Source organism: Cupressus sempervirens, chromosome 4 (genome assembly GCF_028749045.1).
Source record: "Cupressus sempervirens isolate cs-2001-9-10 chromosome 4, ASM2874904v1, whole genome shotgun sequence".
Lineage (NCBI taxonomy): Eukaryota > Viridiplantae > Streptophyta > Pinopsida > Cupressales > Cupressaceae > Cupressus > Cupressus sempervirens.
In genome coordinates this window covers 905,380,199-905,386,442 of record NC_143121.1, presented here as the reverse complement: position 1 = coordinate 905,386,442, position 6,244 = coordinate 905,380,199, and the positions used below count along the sequence as shown (strand labels likewise).

Here is a 6,244-nt window from a genome sequence, read left to right as displayed (position 1 = left end):
TTAATTAATATTCTATTGATATTTATATATTTGAGTAATGTTTTTAGATGGAGATTTTTAAATTTTTTAAATTTAATTTAAAAAATATTTATAATTTAAAATAATTCCTAAATTATCATGTTACTATTATAATTGTATTAAACTCTTGTTTGAATTGAAAAATTATTAAACATGTTTAATATTTTTATATATGTGCATCTAAACCGTAGAAATAGGGTAGTGCTTCTGATTTGAAATACAAAATACAAGTAATTGGAATAGTATCAACTTGTAAATATATTGTAGAATGTATAGATCAAGTAATAATGTTATATATTTAAAAATGTAATAGTTTTGTCCCCCTGGACGGGCGCACTCTGGCAAGTTTTCTCGGTTGGCCTTGTCAATTTCTCCTCTGCAGCCAGACAAGAAGGATGCGGAGACTGCGACTACCCCAGATCCTACTGACGGCTGGACTGTTCCCAGTCCGCCTCACAATTCCACTGATGCGTGGGGATTTCCTGATAAAGATGATCCTCCTCCCTCTGCTAGTACTGCCTTGGCAACTTGAGGTTGTTTAAAATATTTTTTTTTGATGAATAGTTTATAGTTTCTGGCTGCGGCCATGTTGTTTATTCCGGCTTCGGCCGATTGAACTCATTCGCAGGGTGATCCTGTATCCCTCGGCCCTTTTTTGTGAATTGTAGTCTTAGTAAATTTTATTAATTGAAAAGGACTATTCATAAAAAAAAAATGTAATAGTTATAACATGTATATTATTAAAGTTTAATTAATAAAATATATAATTGTGATAAATTATAATATTATTTTAAATATAAATTATATGTAATAAAAATATATAAATACAAATAACAAAATTTATTGTGATTTATGAATTGTAATAGATTTATTTTTATCGTTGTATAGTTCTAATGAATATATTTATATATTTTGTAATTTCAATGTAAAAAATGGATAACAAAAGAAGTAAAATGGAAGAGCCCTATAATACAAAATCAATTGAGCCAATAATACTTGAGATAAATAAATTGTTTCGTATTGAAAACTAAATATTGAACTTTAGAAATATTGAATTTATAAAAAATAATTAATCGTAATTAGTGAAAAAGAATACAATTAATGTAAGAATTGTGAAAAAAAAATTTACTTTTCTATTTTTACAAAGTAGTAATGATCTACATGAATTTAAACTTTTTTCCAAATGCATGCAAGTCTTTTACCTATTATCAATATCTATCTCATTTTCCAACATTTTCCAGCTAATTTAATAGATTATTCTCAAACCTTTGACAAAAGAAGACTACTTAGAAGCTAAAGCTATCTTCTCTAATTATTGAATTAATCTTCATTAATAAGCATAACTGAAATGCTAAAAGCCTGTCTTTTATTTGTTACTTGAAGAACTTCCAACAAGTCTCACTTCGTGAAGCGAACTTGTTCTCTCATGATGCTCAAAACAGTAATAAAAAAATCACGCCTCTACACGGATTGAAAACTGATAAGATCTTTGAAAACAAATAAGAACAAGGCCATCGATTAGTAAGACTACATTCTAGGGATGCTCTAACGTCCAGTGTGGTGCTACATTTGTTATTTTTCTTTGTTTTGTGGGAAAATAAAAAACAAAATCAAGATGCCCACAAGTAAACCCAGAGACGTTGTCAAAGCAATCACAAGATACAACATTAAACAGTAGTAATTTATTAATAAAGATGAGATCAGGGTTACAAAAATATTTGCAAAGGTAGTCGTACAAAGGGATAGAAACCATTCATAGCAAGATTCATTTGCAGGTCACCGATAACACAACCAGAGTTGAATGGTGTCCAGCATATGGAAACCACATTTCATATTACCCTGATTCATCAAAAAATAATAGTTCAAAATAGATAAATTGAAAGAATTTATAATCGAGTCGAACCACGCTTCCCCCAATGAGCAGAGAGGCAGTTCGGATCAATAACCTCTAGATATAACACTATGCCTGCTATGCCTTCTTTTTGCATCCGTTTCTCCCATAGTGATATATAAATCCATTATTATTGTCGAATTCTTCAATTCAATTCAATTCAAGGGACAAATCAGAGTTTCAGAGTACTTAATTAACTTTGAGGAATATATAATAATGAAGTTCTAAATTAAATTTCAAAAATCATCATGTCTGTTTGTAACTACCTTTGAAAATCTGCTAAGCTCTTTGTAACTACCTTTGAAAATCAACTCCATAGCTTCTATGCATTCCAAGTAACAAAAGAGACACCTTCAAATACCCATGCATCAAGAGTTATTCTGTTGTCAACCAAGAGCTCCAAATCAATGTCATTTCAACATGACCAACTCTATTTTCTCTGTCTTCACCATCTTTCAAAAAATGTCTGCTGTCTCCTGAAAGAATAAATCAACTGCAAGACTTCCACTTATCAAAGGATTAATTATCAGTCAATTTCTTCAAAACAAACTTCTTCAAGCTCTGCACGCTAAGAAATCTTAATAGAAGAAATAACTAAACCCACAAACTTTATGAATCCTCACATGCAAGAAACATGCAATTCACAAAATTGGCTCTAATACCAATTGAAAGGAAATGAGAGCACCCCAGAAATTCATCTGAGATCAGTATGCACATCCTGTATCCAATAGTTCATTGAAGAGCTTCTGATAAGCAAATACAAATGTATACTATTATGCCATAAAAGTGGAAACAGACATAATTGATTTCCCACAGTTAAAATCTTAAAGGAAAGTGATTGCAATTTACCAATGTAAAAAAATTTCAGCAGCATTACGACATACAGATTATTATTCTACAATCATAGAACTAGAAGAATGAGACAGAATAGAGAACACAGATATACATGGGGAAAACCTTCCCAGGTAAAAACCCCACCCTCCAAACCATTAAGCTAATGCATTATTCAACAACAAGTTACAATACATTTTCAACCTTCACATGGAGATTTACATTTTGCTCCATTTTAGAAAAAATCTAGTGGCATAACCTTGTGCATAACCTTGTGCAAATAACTTTTCATCTCTCTCTTTTTACTCTCTACAACAATGCTTGTACTTATAGAATTTTCATACAAGAGGAAACAATTTCTAAAGCGTCTACATTCAACGCATCTATAAATTATTTTAAAAACTTTCTTATGCACAACCCTTGCATAAAAACAAAGCAAATGAGAATAAATCACCAAAAAACAGAAGCTTTTTGTTTTTCTACTCAAGTCTTTTCTTGTGGTAGAATCCAGCTTCATTTAACAACTTTATAGAAAAGCACAAATAAAGCAATAAAACATGGTAAGACTGAATCACCTTATCCCAACAGAAATCAGACAACTTTTTAAAAGGACAATTGAGCGGAGCATATAAATCATGACCGAGAAAGAACGCTTTGTATTTTAACATAATGTAAAGATGTCGATGCTTTACTTCCAAGCAAGAGAACTTTTCATTAAACCAAACCCTGTAGGACTTTTTCCCATAGTTCAACATAAAAACATATTGATGAGTGGCCTGCCATAAAATATACATATTTTATGTAAACAAGTAGCACTTTATATGCAATTAGGTATGCTGTTACAGAACAAATCACAAAACATTTTCCACTTGATTTTACCCCTTTCCCCGTTTCTCCATTTAATCAGAGGTTGATTTGCTACTCTGAAGCTTTGATTATATAACTAGATTTATGTACTTCAGTCTTGCCCTCAGATTTCATGACATGACGAGAAACTCAAAACTGTCCTAATTAACATTACTGTTAGTTACAACAGAGCAGGTTGGATAGCATCCTTACAGCTGAGGGCCTGCTAGAAACATTATTTCTGATGACATTAAAGAAGAACTAAAGAAGAGAGTATCACTTGGTGTCAAATTATATATAACGCTGCATGATCAACTTAAGGATCCACTATCTTTCTTCAAGCCAACACAGAAAGACCAAATGATGAAAGGTTTGTGTGCTCAGTATCTGGAAGAAAGAGCGTCAAATAAAACTTCAGTCCAGTTTGTCTCATTTAATGGCTCAATTCATGTCACTGCAGCCTACATATTCAGCAAAATTTAAAGGAGTTTGATCAAATGATAATGTGTTAATCATACCTTTACGGATGGAACACCTATTTCCTCATACCTTCCACCTTTACAATATTGGCATTGACAGCAGCAAATTGTTTCTGGAGCAGATAAAAGCTTGTTTGTATTTGAGCCATATGAAAATAATAGAGAAACACTAAATTGATTAGAGCTATCAGATTTCTACAATCTATTAGTATTACAATTCAGTTTGTAGATTTGATTGTGTGAATGACTTTTTTACTTTCTTTCATTTGCATGAACATCCTCATGACGGATCAGGATCACACTATGTGATCCTAAATGTTGATGATCAAAATCATTCACACAATCAAATCCAGAAACTGAATAGTAACACTAAATTAAGTTCATATATACAATAATAGCACATATGTGAATGGAAACAAATGAATGTAAAAACATATAACCAAGTTGGATTGCTTTTCCATCTTGCCCAAACCCAAGTCATCTGATGAGAACCAGATACACACATCCCATTACAAATGTCAAATCCATATCAGACTGTTTCTGATGCATCTGGATAGAGTTCCAAGCTATGTTCACCAGTATAAAAATGTTAAAACGTGAAAGAATAAATAAAAAGTTTTAGATGGAAGCATTACGTTCTACACATGACTATGACTTTGAAATATAACATGTGCATGTGTTGATACATGCCAAATCCATTCGGGGTGTATGTATTAGTTGTATGATTGCATCCAAAGCTGTACATGTATTAAGCTACTTATATACCAGATTTCATGCACCGAAAGGAATAGGTGCATAAATTGTCAAAACCAGCAACAACTAGAAAGAAAGTCAATTGAGATCCATTGAAAGGACAAACTTTAATTCAACAAAGGTAAACAGATAACTTCAAGCTTCTTGTTCATGGGATATTAATCAAATGTCCAAAATGCCAAAGCAGACCATAAGCTGCCGGCTGAAATCCAAAAAGTTATACAAGTAATTTATGAAGTACGAATGCGTTAGCAACCACTAGAGTCAGAGTCCTTACAAGATTAATCAAAAATTCAGTAAACTAACTGGAACATCTAAAACATAGTGGGCAATTGCTCGGATTTCTCTGCACAAATCATGAGATATGAAAAGTAGGGAATGGATGCCGTGAGAAATACCCCAGCGTGAAACAGCAGCTCTCCCAAAAGGTCAAATCCTCTCCACCACGCATTGTGACGACCACCAAAACAGAGGCGACACACGACAGGGATATAAAATGCCGCATGAAAGCAAACTAATGCCGAAAATAAAACCCTAGAAAGCTGATTGAAGATTTGTTGCCCCTTGAGGCTTTTCTCGCTGGTAAAAGAACCCCCATGGAGTGGGGCAAATGTGAGAAGGACGATGAAAAGTATTATGAATTTCTAATTTCGGAAATCCATATTTGGCCCCGATGAATGTGATGGCCCTGGCCCGTGAGAGTGAGGAACAAAAGAAATTAGTACCAACATAAACCAAATAAATCCAAAATAATTCAAATGTCACTTCTTCCATTTCGATCTAACCTTGGACATGCCCTGCAGCGACAGCAGCAGCAATAGCGACAATTGCAGCTTCTCCTGTTCCAGATTTTTGCTCCATTGGAAAGGAAAGTTCAGAGAAGAATTCAACTTGAGCGAGGGAAAGCAATTGAACAATTAAAATCTCTCTCGACGAATTTCATAGACTCAAGCCCCCAAATATATAAGTATGCCATTTACCCTGTCATTATAGGGCGCTGTAACTTATTTTTACCTTGGTAAAACACTTACTGTTGAGAAACAATAGAATGTTAGAAATTAGGTTATTTAATTATAAGTGTTTGCAAATTACTAATACATTTTAATTCAGTTAGCTAACATAATTGCTAACATACTAATGTTTGTTAACAATGTATTTTTTATAAAGGTGCAAATAAGTTGCTACTAGACAGTACCCATTTTCTGCCTCATCGAGTCCCTGAAGGAAATGAAATGCACGAAAAATGCGTGTAAATCAGTATAATCAAAAAAGGGAACGGAAGGAGAATAATATTCCGAAATTATATGTATAACACCTTGATATAGTTTAGTTAATCAAATTATTAATTTACATATTATAGATTTAAAAATATTTAATTTTAATTACATAAAATTGTATATATTAGTTAGGTTATATATAGTTTTAA

The 6,244-nt window shown here is 32.6% G+C and overlaps 2 long non-coding RNA genes across 2 annotated transcripts; both read right to left on the bottom strand.

Annotated features, from left to right (window-relative positions):
* Nucleotides 1–1,678: 1,678 nt before the first annotated feature.
* LOC149564312 (uncharacterized) lies at nt 1,679–3,322 on the bottom strand. Its single transcript, XR_016364184.1, has 2 exons — nt 2,176–3,322; nt 1,679–2,052 (listed from the first exon to the last, which is right to left on the bottom strand). It is a non-coding gene; the product is annotated as an uncharacterized LOC149564312 (long non-coding RNA).
* A 213-nt stretch (nt 3,323–3,535) lies between these two features.
* LOC149564311 (uncharacterized) lies at nt 3,536–5,752 on the bottom strand. Its single transcript, XR_016364183.1, has 3 exons — nt 5,604–5,752; nt 4,105–5,506; nt 3,536–3,973 (listed from the first exon to the last, which is right to left on the bottom strand). It is a non-coding gene; the product is annotated as an uncharacterized LOC149564311 (long non-coding RNA).
* Between the last annotated feature and the right edge of the window lie 492 nt (nt 5,753–6,244).